Genomic DNA, 17898 nt, shown 5'->3' with positions numbered 1-17898 from the left:
TAAGGAATCTCCATACTGTCTTCCATAGTGGCTGTCCCACCAACAGTGCAAGAGTATTCCCTTTTCTCCACACCCTCTCCAGCATTTATTGTTTGCTGACTTTTTGATGATGGCCATTCTGACCGGCAGAGAAGGCAATGGCACCCCACTCCAGTACTCTTGCCTGGGAAATCCCAAGGAAGGAGGAGCCTGGTAGGCAGCAGTCCATGGGGTCCCTAAGAGTCAGACAAGACTCAGTGACTTCACTTTCACTTTTCACTTTCATGCACTGGAGAAGGAAATGGCAACCCACTCCAGTGTTCCTGCCTGGAGAATCCCAGGGACATGGGAGCCTGTTGGGCTGCCATCTATGGGGTCGCAGAGTTGGACACAACTGAAGCAACTTAGCAGCAGCATTCTGACTGGTGTGAGGTGATATCTCATTGTGGTTTTGATTTGCATTTCTCTAACAATGAGCAATGTTGAGCATCTTTTCATGTGTTTGTTAGCCATCTGTATGTCCTCTTTGGAGAAATGTCTGTTTAGATCTTTTCCTCACTTTTTGATTGGGTTGTTTGTTTTCCTGTTATTGAGTTAACCAATACCAGTAAATAAATATTTTTTAAAAAAAAGGCTAAGAAGGTAAATTTTATGTTCTGTGTAATTTAAAAAAAAAAAAAAAAAAAGGTGATCAGTAGGCCCCAGTCTTCACACTGATTTAGAAGACAGAAGCAAATAAGTTCTGCAAAAGAAAAGGAGGCTTCCCTTTCTTTGTGGGCTGGTGTCTGTATTCTATCTATAGTGACTATAGGCTGGCTATCAGAGGCAATCAGGCTGACAGCTCCTGTCAGGATTTAGGAAATCTAATCTGTTTCACTTTGGAACAGGCAACATGTAACAAAAAAATATAGATCAAACAAAAGTTAGACTGGAAAAACATATGGCCTATCCTAGGCTCAGGATTTCAAGGAAGAGTTATAATGGCGGCCTTAGAGAAACTAAATAAAACTTTCAGGAATAAATAAAAACAAGTCAAGGTTATTAATATGAAAGAGATAATCAAAGGGAAAAATGGAGAATCAGTGAAAAATTTACTTAATGAAGAACGGTGAAAAAGTTACCAAGCAGTTCTTCAAAAGAGCCCAGAGTGACAAGTGAGTGCAGCTAGCAGCAAACTGTTGCAAATATCACGGATCTGGGATTTTAAGAAACATAGCTTATTTACAGTTTATCTGGAACAATGCTGTTAAGTCACTAAGTTGTGTCAGACTCTTTTGTGACCCATGGACAGTAGTCTGCCAGGTTCTTATTTACACTTTATCTAGAACTAAGGCAAGTAGAAAGATGCTTGAACTAAGGTACCTTCAGGATTCATGAGACATTTCAACGACAACATAGTAAGCACCTATGTATGTTTATATACCAACAGTTAATAACACATAACTTCCTGAAAAGTTGGCTTTACTAAGCAATAAATTTAATGGAACAAGGACTTCATCTAGAATTAGGTAAGAAGGGTCACAGGACAGAAAAATCAGTTTATGGATCAAAGTTCAGAAATTTAATCCTGGATCACAAGGTTACCCACAGACACACACTTGGGTTTTAAGGACTGCACTGCAGAAGCAATGTTCTCCAACAACCTTCTGACATTAAAGGTGTAAAGGGTCCAATTCACTCTAGGTCTATTCCATTAACATTTGCACCATGATAAAATTCTGTAAACGGTAAAAGCCTATTCTGGTCCTGTATACACTTTCCTTCTGCCCAAGAAGCCTCCCCACCTCTTCTCTATCAAATATTTACCTTTCAAGATGACAAACTTACTTCTTTCCTGATCTCCTCCTCCATTTCCTTTTCCTTCTCCACACAATCTCCTTTATAAATATCCTCATACCTATTTATCATTCTTATTTAAATAAGGGGCCTCCCAGGTGGTGCAGTGGTGAAGAATCCGCCTGCCAATGCAGGAGACAAAAGGAAACGTGGGTTCAACCCCTGGGTTGGGAAGATTGCCTAGAGTAGTCTGGCATGCTGCAGTCCATGGGTTTGCAAAGAGTCGGACACAGCTTAGCAACTGAACAACATGAAATGTATGCACTATGTTTTTGAAAATGATTAATGAATTTTAGTACTGAGTGACTTGGAAAGGTCTAGGTAGTAGTACATCAGGCAAAAAGGGAGGGTGGCAAAGCAGCACACGTGCAAGACTCCATCTTGGAATCTGACTCCCGGTACACTGAATCTAACAGAAGCATACAGCTGCCCTCTCACTTAACTTCCCCAGGCGAACCAACACTGTCCACCCTCTCTTCCCTACAAGGAGGTAAAACAAGATTATCTGTGTTCAAGCAGTTGAACACTGCCAAGGGCTGATTCACACTACTCGTAACACTCCCCTTTATCTCCTTTTAGGCCAAGAGACACGCCCTCCCCAGAGATGACAGCCTGGCTACTCCGGCACAACTTCTTCTTTAACTGAACTCTAACAGCTGTTTCCCCAACAACTGTGTACGCTTGCATCACCTGATGTGCTGCACTGGTAGAGAAGGCTTCCGAAATCAGGCGCCGAGAGTACGAAGCAACTGTCAATCTTTGAGTAAGTTACTCAACTCCTCTGAGCTTCTACTTCCTCATCTGGCAATGGGGAAAATAATGGCTCTTACCCTCATAAGATGGTGCTAATTATTCAGTTAACACAACAAACTACTTAGAACAAACACCTGGGGCACAACAGCCACTGCTTTACTACTGGATACTATTATTTGTAAGCTCCAGTTTAAAAGAAAAAAAAAAAAAAACAGACTACACAGTCAGCCCCCCTCTATCTATATGTTCATCATCTATGGATCAAAAATATTCAGGGAAAAAAAATCCAGAAACTTCCAAAATGCAAACTTGAATTTGCCATATGCCTACACTTATTTATGTCTACAGCTGACCCTTGAACAACACAGGTTTGAACTCCCCAAGTCCATCTATACTTGGCTCTTCAATAAATAGTATACCACCACACAATCTATGGTTGGCTGAATGCAACTAACTGTGGGACTTAAGTATCCAGATTTTGGTATTCAGGTCAGGTTCTGAAACCAATCCCCATGTAAACTAAGGGACAACAAGTATTTACACTGTATTAGGTATTAATAATAATCTAGAGATGATTTAGATGTGCACAGGTTATATACAAATGCTATACCACTTTATGTAAGGGATATAAACATCTACAGGTTTTGGTATCTGTGAGGAGCCTGGAGTCAAATCCATGAGGGATAATCATCTTCATTTCTATATTCCTACAATGCCTAGCAAGGTCAAAAATATCATTGAACAGAAGTGTGTTCACCAAATGAATTAATAAGAAATGTAGCCTTCCTAAGTTGATAGATAGAAATGTGTTGGTATAAGAAAGGGTTAATTTTCTAACTTTTTGAAAGGAAACTTTCAAAAGCCCAAGTTACTAAAAATAGACATTACCCTTCAAATTTACTTCCTCTTAGTTACTTGCCTGCTTTCCTGAATTAGTCTTAAGTCTCATTCTTCAAGTAGGAAGTTATTTCTTTTCAAACAAGACTTACAATTAAACCACTGTATATAAAAACTCTGTAGCTAGCCCCTACATTCGTGTATGGAACAACACCGTAAAAGGAGAAAAGAGGGTTAAATGTCTATCCTACCACATGAGGTATAGCAAAAAGCCTTTAGCAAAAGACCAGTGCTCTGGTAATATTTTAGGGGGCATCAGTGTAAAACCAGGATGAAGAGATTCATTATAGGGGATCAGAAATAATTTGTTAATAAGAACTAAAATATTGAAAATACAAGAAATTTATTTATTTTTTCCATAAATTAAAGCAGAGTCAAGGTTACCTGGATATACTGGTGTTTTTTTTCCTAAAATGAAAATTTCCCTAATCCAGTAAATGTTTTAAGGCCCATAAGCATTCCTTCCTGGCAGTCTATTGAGTCCTTCCAAGCAGAAGGAGAAAAGGCCTGGAAACTGTGCATCTCCACTGTTCTGTTACCTTATGAATAATCCTGATTATTCACTGTAGTTGGAGGAAGGTGTGATCACAAGCGCTCTAACTGCTCCACCGTCCACAGATCCAGGAAGGGGACAGCTGGCACAAGCTCTCAGAATTCCAGTGATTCTGATCCACCACCCCTCCCAACCCAAAACACTCTCACCAATGTTATCTGACCAAACATTACTTTTGGGGTTCAAAACCAGAGTCCCATCCTGGGTGTGTCTCACAATATATGGACTACTACCTAAAATGAGAAATATTCATTACATGGATAGGTCCTACACAGACTAGCCAAAGAAAGGTTCTTTGAGAAATTAATTTCCAGTTATAGGAAGCAACTGAGTAGAAAGAAGGCGGTTTACAGTAGTGGTAAAGGAGCTACATTACCTGGAAGTTACCTTACTAGCTTTGTGCCCCTTTACAATTTCCTTATCTGTCAAGCGAAGAATGGAACCTTCCAAACAGGACTATCATAAAGATTAAATAATGTTTATACAAAAAGAGCTTCCCCATATGGAAAATAGGTCAATGTTCAATAAATGTGTGTCATTATTATTTAGGTCTTAGTTTATACAAACGGCAACTCTGTCCCTTCAAATACTATCTGTCCAGAATTTGAAGAACAGTTTATAACATGGCCTGATCTGAAAGAAATATTTTTCCTAAAATGAAACTTTTACCAGCCCAGCAAGTAATTATTTTTCCAAAGTGCATATCCCATCCATACTTCATCCTGCACTCTCCTTTCCCATTGAAGACTTAGCTTTTCCCTCACTGCCAAGAACCACAGACCCACAATTCTTCAACCAAAAAGTCTTGGGGTTAGACATTTCTAAATTCAGAATTTTTCATATTTAGAAAGGTAACATGGTACAAATGCCAAATATTCTGTAACACACAAACTGGGTTAACAGTTCTTCAATAAAATAAATCAACAATCACACCAAGTAGGATGACGACTACACAACTTCTCATCAGTTCAGTTTAGGTTTTGCCATCAAATGAGTCTGTGATTTTTATAACTTTCTGAATGGCAATTATGAAATCCTTAACCCAATATCAATCTGCTATAAACACACAATCACATTCCTCTTAATACTTTCTAAGCACCTTTTGTAATGCATTCAAGTCTGATTTTTCCATGACCAATAACCATGCTGTTATCTCAGAGAAATAGATTGAGCCCCTCCTGACACTAAAACAAAACAGGCTTTAAATTAGGTGAGGAGGGGATTGGCTGAGTTATGACTTCAAGCTAAACTGTAGGGGCACACAGCAATTTGAATTCTACATTGTAAATTTGCTAAATAATTTTGATAACTTGGTTAGGGACCACATATTTTTACAATTTTTTTTCTTAGACTCACAGTAAATCTGCCTCTGTGCACAATTTTTAGCAGATAAGGAGCCACCAAAGACTTTTAAGATGATGCTACCAGATTATAATGAATGCATTATATACACAGACATTTATTAGCCAAACATTCATTATAAGCAGGCACAAAATAGTTCTCCAGCCAAGAAAGAGAAGTAGAAATAATTCAACTGGATAACTGTACTGCTTCTGCTGGATCAAGATCTTTATAATATTTTGGAAAGATAATGAATAAATTTCCATGCAGAGAAAATAATCACAGCTTGAAAAAAAATCACTAACTCAGCATACTTGAGAAAATTATTTTACCTCGTAATTCTTCAAAGGGATTAGTTGTACAAAAGAAACAGTGATGACTACAGCAAGCTTTCTACCATCTCTCAATCACCCAAGAAATAAAAGCATTTAACACCAGCACAGCTTTGGACATGACTTGATTTTCACTTTTGTACTGCATACATTATTTTAAACACAGAGGACACAAGATTAGAAGTTGAGTTCATCAGACTTACCTTGTTAGCATCCATATGCCTCAATTATGTAATCCAGTTGAAATTTTATATTACTTCTCTAATGAAGTTACAAACCAGTACTGTACATATGACTATTATAAAACCAAAAACTGTCTAGTCTTTTGGAAACTAAACTTGAAATTTTACAAGGAAAATTTAAGACTCATAAAAATCCTGTGAATTTCATTATGAAAAACAATGATCCTAGTGTACATAATAACTTACCCCCAACCTTATCTAACTTTTGTCAATGTTAGTTTCTGTGGAAGGGAATAGTGTCAATTCAAGAGGTGCAAAAACTATTTTGGATGAAATATGGGTACAAAATGTCATATTGCAGGTAAGGAAAAACTTCAATTCCCAAGCCACTAACATAAAATTATAAAACCCAAAGCATACAACCACCCTCAGCCAAAACAATATCCTATAATTCAGGATATTAAGCCATGCTTCCTTCATTCCTCTCCCCTGGATGTACACCATCCACCCTTCCCCCACTTAGATAACCTCATACTTAAGGCTAAGTCACTTTCTCTCAGGCCTTCCCTGACCCAATTTAGATCAGGCCCCTTAAGTACTCTGAACCCATAACATTTCTCTCTACCTCACTCATCACACCCCTCCAAAGTTTCTTCCTGCCAAACTCCAATTAGTTCAAGAATCACATCTCTTATTCATCACTGTTGGACAAGCACAGGCCCAAGCATGTAATAATTAAGTGTTCAAATAACAAATCTGAAAAAATACATTTCACAAAGAAACTTTATATAACCAATTTGCTGCATGCAAATTTTTAAGAAAATGGTTACAAAAAGATCAGCTGTGTACACCAGTGGTGAGCTACCTTCTAAGACACAGCTGTTGTAATTTAAGAATACAGAAACCCCTCATATAATCAGGAACTACAATTATCTATAGGAGTGTTAAAACTCAAATCCTCCCTATGAACTTACTTGTTCTTATTTTAGCCAACTCTGTAAATCTAGCTGGGCAGCAGCTAAGTGCACAGTAGTTTAGGAAAATGCATGTGTGAGTGAGAAAGAGGTGTAGCCTATGACAAGGAAGTGAAAAACCCTGTAAATCAGGCTCAGAAATGTAAAACGGGGAGGCAGGGAAGTGCCACTCAGGCCAGGCCAGAGTCCTAAAGCAATTCAACATACTCTAAGGACAGACCTTAGAAATCCTTTAGGAGGAAAAGACCTCATTACACAGGGAATCTTAAGGCCCAGACACAATGAGAGAAAAAGATATTCACTATAGGAATAAAACAAGTTGTAAAGCTTAAAGATGCAAGCTTCAGTTATCCAGAACACAACAATACCATCTTGGTGGTTTAGGATCTCAATTTTTCTACACCAGTCATACTTCCTGTCCTTAAACACACACAAATGAACGTTTACAGGATGCCCTACCATGCACCCTCCTGAAGCAAAGCTATCAGAACTATAAAACTGAAAATAAAAGTCAAAATACAGGCTTTCCCTCAGATAGTCCTAAAAGTAACAACCAAATAGAATCAGATTTTTCTTCAAAGAATAAACCTGGCTGAAAAACAAGTGTAGATTTTCATAATAAGCACTCCCTTCTCCAGTACCCTCCTCCATACTGCTGTTTGGGTCCTTTTGTTAAAATACACATACAAATGAATAGAATACATACTTCTTCCTTAAGTCAGAGGAAGAAACTATGTTTCAATGTAATGGACAGAAATCTGTCTTATCAACAACCAGGTTCGCCCATATCTAGGACTGTGCTGAGCACACTGGAAACACCAGTAACCACTTGGGAAAGTAAACTGAAAACAAAGCCATTTATGAACTACACTGGAAACCTGGTGGCAAGGAGACCCAAACTACCATCTGTCCATTTGCTCAGAATGAGCTTGAGCCTAGTACTATCAATATTATTCGGCCATCCTGATCAAGCAGTTGCCAAGGGTCAATATCAGTTCAAGGGACCTTGGAGACCAAGAGCAGCAGGCCGAAGGTACCTAAGCAGAGGCGAATGACAAAGCCTCCATAACACTGCCAACAAGGAATCACCCCAGATTTAAATTCTTTGCAGGGTAGGGGGCCAAGAAACACTGGGAGAGAACACACCTCCTGGCTTCCTAACAGGAGCACTGTATCACTGACTTCAAAATGTAAATATTTCAGGATGAACTTTAAATAGATGCACAGAATCAGAATTGGACTTTGTGCAACCTAATTCTCCACTGACATTGTCCCCAAGACAGTGCTTGACTTGAGAAATGACATACAGAGGAAAATGAAGCAAGAGCCCCAAGCTGCTCATGGCCTGTTCAGATGTTTCAGCAATGACAGTGCATAGCCAGGCACACTGCATTTTGGCACAAAAATCACTACTCTTCTCAAGTTTCCACAACTAACAAACTGAAAACTCTTCAGGGTCAGGCCTCAACATATATTTTAAAAAACAATTTTTTTAGTTGAGGTGAAATTCACATAGTATAAAGTTACTTTCTAAAAGTGCATAACTCAGTAATGTTTAGTATATTTGCAATGTTGTGCAACCACCAATTCTATCAAATTCCAAAACATGTTCATTTTCATCACCACCAAAGAAAATCCCATACTCATTAAGCAGTCACTCCTCAGTTTCCCCTACCCTCAACACCTTGCAGCCACCAATCTGCTTTCTGTCTCTATGGATTTACCTATTCTAGACACTTCACATAAATGAAACCATACAACATGTGCCCTTTTTGTGTCTGGTTTCTTTTACTTAGCATAATGCTTTCAAGGTTTATCTATACTACAGCATGTATCAGTGCTTCCTTTTTTTAAAATAGCTAATATTCCATCGTACGTATATACACTGTTTACCTATTCACTTGTTGATGGACATTTGGATTATTTCCACTCTTTGGCTATTTGAATAGTATTGCTATGAACATTTATGTATAAGCATTTGTGTACCTGTTTTCAATTCTTTTAGGTATATACCTAGGAATGGAATTGCTGGGTAATTTTATATTTAGCTATTTAAGGAATTGCCAAACTATTTTCCACAGTGTATACTTTCAACTATCTTGTCAAATAATTACCAAGACCTATTGTTAAGGGGAAAGAACAGATGTGTAACAGTGGGGTATGCATTAGTCTGTATATAAAAAAGGGACAGAGTAACATTAGAAGGATACATATGAAACAGTTACTTAGTTTATATACAGGAAACAGGTACAAAGGTTTTCTCTGAGGTGAGAACCTTGGGAGGCTGAGATGTGAGAAAGACCTGTTGTTTTCAAGCTCAACCCCTTCTGCTCTGCACTGAACATCCAAACTTTACCAACCTGCTTGCCCTAAAATACCTTTAAAGCTCCAACAGAAGCCAAAAATCTGAGAGAAGGACTGCACAAAGTTTACTATCCTAACCATTTTTCAGCGTACAGTTAAGTGGTAGTAAATACTGTCATAATGTTGCACAACCATCACCACAGTGCATCCAGTAACTCTCCATCTTGTAGTCTAAAACTATACCCACTGCACAGTAACTGCCCTCCCCCACTCGACTATTCTTCCTCCCCTCCAACCCTTGGCAACCACCATTCCACTTTGTCTCTATGGTTTTGACTACTCTAAGTACCTCATATAAGTGGAATCATATAGTATTTGTCTTTTTGTGACTGGCTTACTTCAGTTAGCATGTTCTCAAGGTTCATCTATGTTGTAGCACACTACAGAATTTCATTTTAAGGCTAAATAATATTCCATTGTATGTATATACCATAGTTTGCTCATCCGTTCATTGGCTAGTAGACACTTGTGCTGCTTCCCTGTTTCAGCTCCTATGAATAATGCTACTGTGAACACAGCTGTACAAATATCTCAAGACTCTGCTTTTAATTCTTTGGGGGTATTAACCCAGAAGTGACATTTCTGGGTCATATGATAATTCTATTTTTAATTTTTTGAGGCCCTCTATACTGTCTTCCATAGTGGCAGTACCATTTTACATTCCTGAGAACACTTTTTTTTTTAAAAAATACACAGCCACCTGAATGGGTGTGAGGTCTTACCTCACTGTAGTTCTCACTTGTATTTCACAGTCCTACCAAGCGTACATACTGTTTTTAAATAAAAAACTAGTTAAAAATAGAAATTCTCAAAGCCTCCCAAACCAATGTTCTGTGTCTTGATTGGGTGGCAATTACACAGGTGTATGCGTGCCCAGTCACTCAGTCATGGCTGACTCTTTGGAACTCCATGGACTGAGCCAGCCAGGCTCCTCTGTCCATGGAACTTTCCAGGCAAGAATACTGGAGTGGGTTGTCATATAGTTACCAAAAACTTATTAAGCTGTTATTTAAATAAGTCCATTTTATTTCATGCAAATTATACCTCAATAAAAGTGATTTTTAAAAAGCCTTCCAAAGTAATTCCAGCTTTAAGAACCGGTTGCCATGTTTGGGAACAGACAGGTTTGGGAACCCTGTTCCAAAGCAACAGGGATTCAGTACAGAGACCTGTTTATCTCTCCCAAAATTAATTCTTAGGGTGCTAGTCCCCTATCCAAAAAAATTATCTTTCAAATTAAAGTGTGATTACTAGGTACCACAAATTATAACTTGAATAGTGAAAGTTAATGAGCTGCATCTGCTTTTATGGCACTGAGGCTAAGTGGTTCTCTCTCACTGCACCCTCACAGCCCTCTGTTAACCCCATTCTACAGAGAAGGGACTGAGTTATAAAGGGGTCATAATTTCTATCCAGTCATAAAATGTTGAGTGTAAAAGCTAGTACTTAACTGTCAAGTTCTCTCCAAAGAGCCCATGCTCTTACCTAGGATATTTTGTTACTTTCCTTTTCTGAGCTTAAGACCATCAAAAGATAAACAGAGTTTCTTCTGAATTACTTTAAAAGTTAAACAAAAGACTTCATCCAAAAAAGAATTTTTCCACAAAAAACACTGTAGTATTTCCAGCAAAACTGCCAAATCGTGTAATAAAATTATCTCATAGCCAAAAAACTGTATTGTTACAACATTAAATATCCACCTTAAATATACTTCCTTAGGCCTCAAAACCTGATAACAACAGGGTTATGTAAAAGTACACCAGAAGATTGGCCCAACATTTGCCCTCTGGGCCCACAGAAGAGGCACCAGAGGACAACTCATCTGCACTATACCAACTTAGACACAACTGCCATGGGAATAAGCTAAAAGTAACAGAGTACATATAACAAAAGCAGAACTGTCAACCATATGCTTAAATTCAAAGCAAACAATTTTTCAAGTAGTGGAACCGGATCTCTGTATTAGACCAGCTAGGAGCTTCAGAAAATAAAAATGTATCTTCATTCGTCCCTCTCCTTGCAAAAACAGATCTGTTTTTAATGTGGGAACTGCTTTGGGGGGCCTACTATTAAACTGACACAATGGTTCAAAACACTTTCCTGTAAGTTTTAGGGACTTCTGCCTTAGGGACTATGGTAAGGATGCAAGGTGAGTAAGGTTGGAAAACTTAATTAATGGAAAATAATACTTCTAAAGAGTAAGTCTGAAAGATAAATGAAGTTTGCATATAGTTCATACAGAATAAATAAATGCTTTGTGATCGAAGATTCTTCACCTACAATTAGACACATCAATGTGTATGAGTTGGCATGGATTAGATATTGCTCAAAACCCCTTCAGTTATAAAAGGCAGTGGAAGCAAGTAACAATAGAAAAAAATCTCCACCCCATGGATCTACTTTTCTGTCCACTTCTTGGAGAGTGCCATCTCTGCTGCTACTATTTACTGATGTTTAAGAGTAAAACTAAATGATTCCGTCGTCAGATAAAGGTAGAATCACTACTACAATCCAACAATGAATCTAGACAACTTGTGATTAAGATGGTCTCATTTTACCAAACTATTATTCATGATGTCAGTTAATATGTATAAAAATGATGGTAAAACCTTAGTCCAATATACTAACTGCTACAGTTAAACAAAAGACAACAACAAAGGTGTGCTTCTCCTATATGGTCAGGTGGCAGTAAAGAAATTCATACAACTGAGCTTCCTATCAAAATCCTCATCATTCTGAAAGCAAACAGTCACTATGTAAATTCAATGCACTGATATCCCAAAAGAAAAATACACCTGAAGAATCTACCAGAGTTAGAACAAGTACTTCCACCAAGGGAGAAAATTAACATGCACTGAGCACTATGCTCTTCACATATTATTTCATCTAACATTTCTATGAAATAGAATCTTCATTACACAGATGTAGGTCCTGAGTTTCAAAGAAATTAAATAATCTGCTTAAAGACAGATCAATAGCTAGGTAGGCAGGCAGGCAGGTCATTTTGGCAGAATTCTTTTGTAATTATAGGGCCATCAGCCTTTCCAGTTTAAAAAAATTTTTTTTATTTAAGCAAACCTACAGAGCGTCTGGTCCCATCACTTCATGGGAAATAGATGGGGAAACAGTGGAAACAATGTCAGACTTTATTTTTTTGGGCTCCAAAATCACTGCAGATGGTGATTGCAGCCATGAAATTAAAAGACGCTTAGTCTTTGGAAGGAAAGTTATGACCAACCTAGACAGCATATTCAAAAGCAGAGACATTACTTTGCCAACAAAGGTCCGTCTAGTCAAGGCTATGGTTTTTCCAGTGGTCATGTATGGATGTGAGAGTTGGACTGTGAAGAAAGCTGAGCGCCAAAGAACTGATGCTTTTGAACTGTGGTGTTGGAGAAGACTCTTGAGAGTCCCCTGGACTGCAAGGAGATCGATCCAACCAGTCCATCCTAAAGGAGATCAGTCCTGGGTGTTCACTGGAAGGACTGATGCTGAAGCTGAAACTCCAATACTTTGGTTACCTCATGCGAAGAGTTGACTCACTGGAAAAAACCCTGATGCTGGGAGGGATTGGGGGCAGGAGGAGAAGGGGACGACAGAGGATGAGATGGCTGGATGGCATCTCCGACTCGATGGACATGAGTTTGAGTAAACTCTGGGAGTTGGTGATGGACAAGGAGAGCTGGCGTGCTGCAATTCATGGGGTCACAAAGAGTCGGACACGACTGAGCGACTGAACTGACTGACTGAACTGACAGAGCAAAGCATAACCTTACTTTTGTTTTTAACTCAATAATGTAAAAACAAAACTGAGAAAACCCTGAAACATAGTCTGTCCTTTTTTAAAAGAGGCCATCAATCAAACCACTTTTAAGCATCACTTGAACATGCTGAAAGGAGAAATTTCAAGCCTCATGGGACTGCAACAGAGTATCATGCCCAGCAGTGCTTGTCTAGCTGTCATCCTTTGTTCAGCAGTTGCACTGGCTAATCTCTTGCCATAGATCATCAGTATTCCCTACTAGAATAAAAATGAGCAGTGTTATTAATGTTTTTGTGACCATTAACCCTCAATCTGCTTTCTACTTTCACATCAGTGATACTGAGAAAAGCAGAAGAAATGATTCAAAATGTTAATGTTTTTAGGAATAAAGACAGTGTAAAAGAAAGGGAAAGCTATCTGAGGGCAGGGACCACCTTTGTTTTCTTCAAATGTGTCCCAAAACAGCACTTGGCACATAGTAGCTATTGAGGAACTATTTCTTCAATGAAAGAAAAATGACAAGCTAGCTTGGCCATTCCTCTTACCATGCTGAGAAGTTCAAAGCCAACCAAAACCACTACCATCATGTGACTTCCCTGCCAGGTAGCCCATCTCACCAAAAGAGAATATTCATTCTCTTAACAGCTCTCTCTTTATATATGGAGTTCCCTCTGACCCAAGGAGAACAAGAAAAGGTAGTTAAAATGGTACCAAATCAGAATACTTTGTATCAATTAAATTAGATGATTCTATTTCCTTTATTTGTAATCAGTTTAAAATATCTGAATAGCCCCGGGATGGGCTGTTACACCTGCTATTAACACTGCTCCCATTCAAACCAGTACTACTGCTGACTTCTCTGGCAAGAGGAAGATTATCCTCCAATCTTCATTCTCTGGTTGAATTATTTTTTATTGACAATCAGACATACCCACAGCACAGGCTGTGGTAAGGTGTGTGTAAGGTGACCAAACTATAGAGAAAATGAAAACGTAAAGACATTAAAAAAAGAAGAATTAAGATGAGAGTGATACAGAAGTGAGAGAAGTATGTGTAAAATGCGATAAACACATCTTCTTAAAGATTAAGAGGTTAGAAAATACATTGTCAACTAAGGAAGAAATACTGGTAGAATAGAAGAAGAGAAAAAGGAAGTTACAGGAGTATTGTATGGAGAGACATAGGGAAATGAGACCGGAGGGGAAAGTTATGGAGTAAGATAAAGATCTCAAGGTTGGTGGAAAAGAAAATCATTAACAGTACTGCACCTATATTTCCCTAGAACTTACTGTTAATATGTAATACATAATAATTTCTCTTCCATGGAGAAAGAGGAATGAAAGTTATTTACATACCTTACAAATGTGCTGCAAGACCCACGGCCTGTATGGCAGAAGTTCTACAAAGTGCCCTGAACTTCTCAGATGAAAGGCACTATAAAAACACACACAAAATAAAACAAAATCAGGGATTATGTCTATTCATTTCATGGGGGAAAAAAAACAAAAGCACAAGATGTAAAACGGGTTTGCCCAAAGATCTGGTAAGTAATTCAGAATCCAGAGGAGAAATAAACGCAGAATTTAATTTTAATTGACATACCATGAAAGTTACCACTTTCAAATGTTTTGGCCTCCTTCACTCAACAAAATGCACAGCATCAACCTTATTTTCTGAATGTTATAATTTAATGTTGCCCTCTTAAAAGCTAAAATCAAAAGCAGATGAATTTTATGTAAATTTTCCAAAATTATCAACATGCAACACACAGCATTATAAATACACAGCACAGGTAAAAGAATTTTACAGTGAACACCTGTATACCTACCAACCAGCCTACCATGAACATCTGAATGACCTGCTTTATCAAATTACATTTCCCTTTTAATACAGGCATTACAGAGAAATTGCAGGCTAAAAGACAACTGTCTAAAAGCCAGTGGCTTCAAAGACACAGGCTGAAGTTATCAGAGTAAGGACATTAATAATATGAAATCCTTCTGATACTTTTGTCAGAAATGATCAGTATTAGTTTACTGTTTGAAGTCAGAGTGGATTCAGACATATCCCCTACTCTTGGTGAATGATTCTAGCTGTATAATGTAGGATCGTATCATCATCCTCATTAAAAAAAAAAAAAATCTGATGATTAAAAAAAAAATCCAGGGCTTCCCTGGTAGTCCAGTGGTTAAGACTCTGCCTTTCAATGCAAGGGACGAAGGTTCGATTCCTGGTCAGGGAACTAAGATCCCACAGGCAACCAGGCAACTAAGCCTGCACGCCACAGCTACTGAGATGGCATTCCACAACCAGAGAGAAGCCCACGTACCACAGCTAAGACTCAACACCGCCAAAAATAAGTAAATAAAATTGTTTAAAAAAAAATTTTTTTTTAATTAAAAAAAAAATCCAAAAACTTCCCATGTTCTAAAAGATCCTACATGGTGTGGTCCCTGCCCACCTCTCTAAATTTCATTTTACCTCCTACTTTTCCCTTCACTACACTGCAAACTTATTTCACTGGCTGCTTACGTTCTCCTTCCCTTTACTGGAATATTAAGATGCTATTATAAATATGCTTAAGCACATTTACTTTACTCATCCTCTTAAAAAAAAAAAACTCATTCTGTTATCAACTACACACTGGCTCAGATTTAAGAGTATCTCATGTTTTTGATGAATATTTGCTATAAAAATGTATTCCGAATCACGTGGAGGAAGCACCAATAAACTCAGACCAACACCCAGAATGAGCAGCTTCAATGTCTATCTGATTTTTGGTCACATGACTACCATAATTATAAGTATACAAGGCCCTTATTTAATACTACAGCACCACAGATTAAAAATGAGTCACTTGAAATAGGAATTTTACAGTAATTACTAACTTCAAACTGTCTTGAAAATTTTAATTTATTAATCTCACAAGTATGTGAGCATGTCCCCAAAGAGCAGACTATAGGAAGACACATTAACACAGGTTTAAAATTTGGTTACATTAATGTGAAAGTGCAAGCAAACAGTTCTACAGCCCAGGTGCATAAAGGTATAAACTAAGCGGTAAGGGAAGAAGAAATTTCCTTAATTCCTTTTTTCTTTTAATTCCTTTTTAAACTACAAATATATGATTAAAATCCAGTGATTATGTTCAATCCCGTTTAGAATTATCACTACCAGTCACAATGCAATTAAACCTGAGGTGCTATCTGTAGAAGCCCAGCAAATCCAAATTAGTGCTCTTATAAGTTGAATATCAGTCTTTCTTCTGGCAAAGTTAACATAAATCTCTCAGCTCCAAGACAAAGTAGCAACCCACCTCCTCAAGTCACTGCCTGGACTCCACCCTATGAACAAGAAACACCTGAAGATCTACGTTTTTACTCTAATAACTCACATCCCCACATAGCCAGGTTAAACTTTTTTTTCTGCCACACCATGAAGCATATGGGATCTTAATTCCCTGACCAGGAATTGAACCTGTGCCCTCTGTACTGGATCTGCAGAGTCTTAACCCAGAACCACCAGGGAAGTCTCCCAGGTTAAACTTTTAAAAAGGAGTTAACTGACAAGGAACGAAAACACTCCAGCAGAACCACTATCACATATATATGAAACTATATTCTTGTTACACATTGTTTCTCCCCATCCCACCTCAAATCAATAGTCAAAAGAGCCCACAGTTGCCTATTACAACTTATCAGGGCTTAATTACATTGGATTTGGAGCAGGGGAGCCTGGTCCTGCCTCTGGAAGAAGCTGGGTCCTTCGAAAAGGCCGTAACATCTAAAACCAGAAACTACACCAGGCAGAGACCCTGTATATTCATTTACCTATTTCAATCAACTGCTATAGGATCATCCAAATTACAGAAAGGAGAGGAAAAGCTAAAGAATTGAACTTTGCTTGGAAAAATTTTTAGATTCTCTCAATACATTAAAAACAAAACAAAACACAGCAATACATAAAAGGAGAAACACTGGAATAAGCTCAAAGTCCTGAATTTTAGCTGACTCTAAGCAAGCTGTTTGGGAGGACATGGAGAAGATCTTACAGAGAAAATAGTTCTGGCTGGCACCTGACTAGGCATGCAACCGCAGGAAATTTACTGAAGTCTCTGGGACTCAGCTACCCATCTGCAAATGAGGTTGGGAGTACAAGTCCTGAAGATTCCTTTGAGGTCTAAAATTCTTGATCAATGAAAAAAATTAGTGGATTCCTAATCTCTTCTTGCCTCTGGTATGGATTTTTATGAGAACAGAGGCTATAAATCAAGGGCTAGACTTTGACTAAAACCAAATTCCATGTTATATATATTTTTGTTTTAATCTTACACATTTTATGTCTCCAAGAGCCACCCACCAGTGCTCTAAAAAAAAAAAAAAGAACTACTTGAGGCAATTTATCAAAAGAGATCTTTCTTAATTATCCTTTACAATTAAGAACTAATCTTGTATTTAAGTCCAAACAATGTCACTTGTGCCAAATGCTCAGAACAACATCTCTCGCAATTGAGCCATGTCTAAAGTGACAATCAAGCACTGGTACATAAGCATTACACATCTGGGTGTGCGACACTAAGTGGCAGAAAAATTCTCACCACAAACAACATTTAAAAGAATTTTTTAAAAGTATTTTTCACCCTTCAGATCTGGCAGGAATATAATCCCATTACACACCTGCAAGAAAGATTTGTTTAAAAAGACTCGAAACACAAAGAGTCAAACAAGTTACCAACAGAGGTAAAAATGTTAAATCAGGACTATTAAGAAACACGAGTGAAATCAACTCCAGGTAAAAAGAATGCCAATTTTCCATTATAAACTACTAAACATGGTTTTGACCAAACTGACTGCAAATAGTGCCATTTAATGAACTTGTAACTGGATCTAACAGGTAACTAAGCACAGATGTTTAGCTGATTCCT

General features: G+C 37.9%; 1 protein-coding gene across 1 annotated transcript in view; it reads right to left on the bottom strand.

Moving 5' to 3' along the window:
- Nucleotides 1-17898, bottom strand: part of RHOA (ras homolog family member A) — a 47224-nt gene that overhangs the window by 28407 nt on the left and 919 nt on the right. The window contains exon 2 of the mRNA XM_043885205.1: nucleotides 14330-14408. The gene's annotated coding sequence lies outside the window, so the exon portion shown is untranslated. The remainder of the gene's footprint in view (nucleotides 1-14329; nucleotides 14409-17898) is intronic.

This window comes from Cervus elaphus, chromosome 24 (genome assembly GCF_910594005.1).
Source record: "Cervus elaphus chromosome 24, mCerEla1.1, whole genome shotgun sequence".
Lineage (NCBI taxonomy): Eukaryota > Metazoa > Chordata > Mammalia > Artiodactyla > Cervidae > Cervus > Cervus elaphus.
The sequence above is the reverse complement of the archived record's forward strand: the minus strand, read 5'-3'. Positions and strand labels throughout refer to the sequence as shown.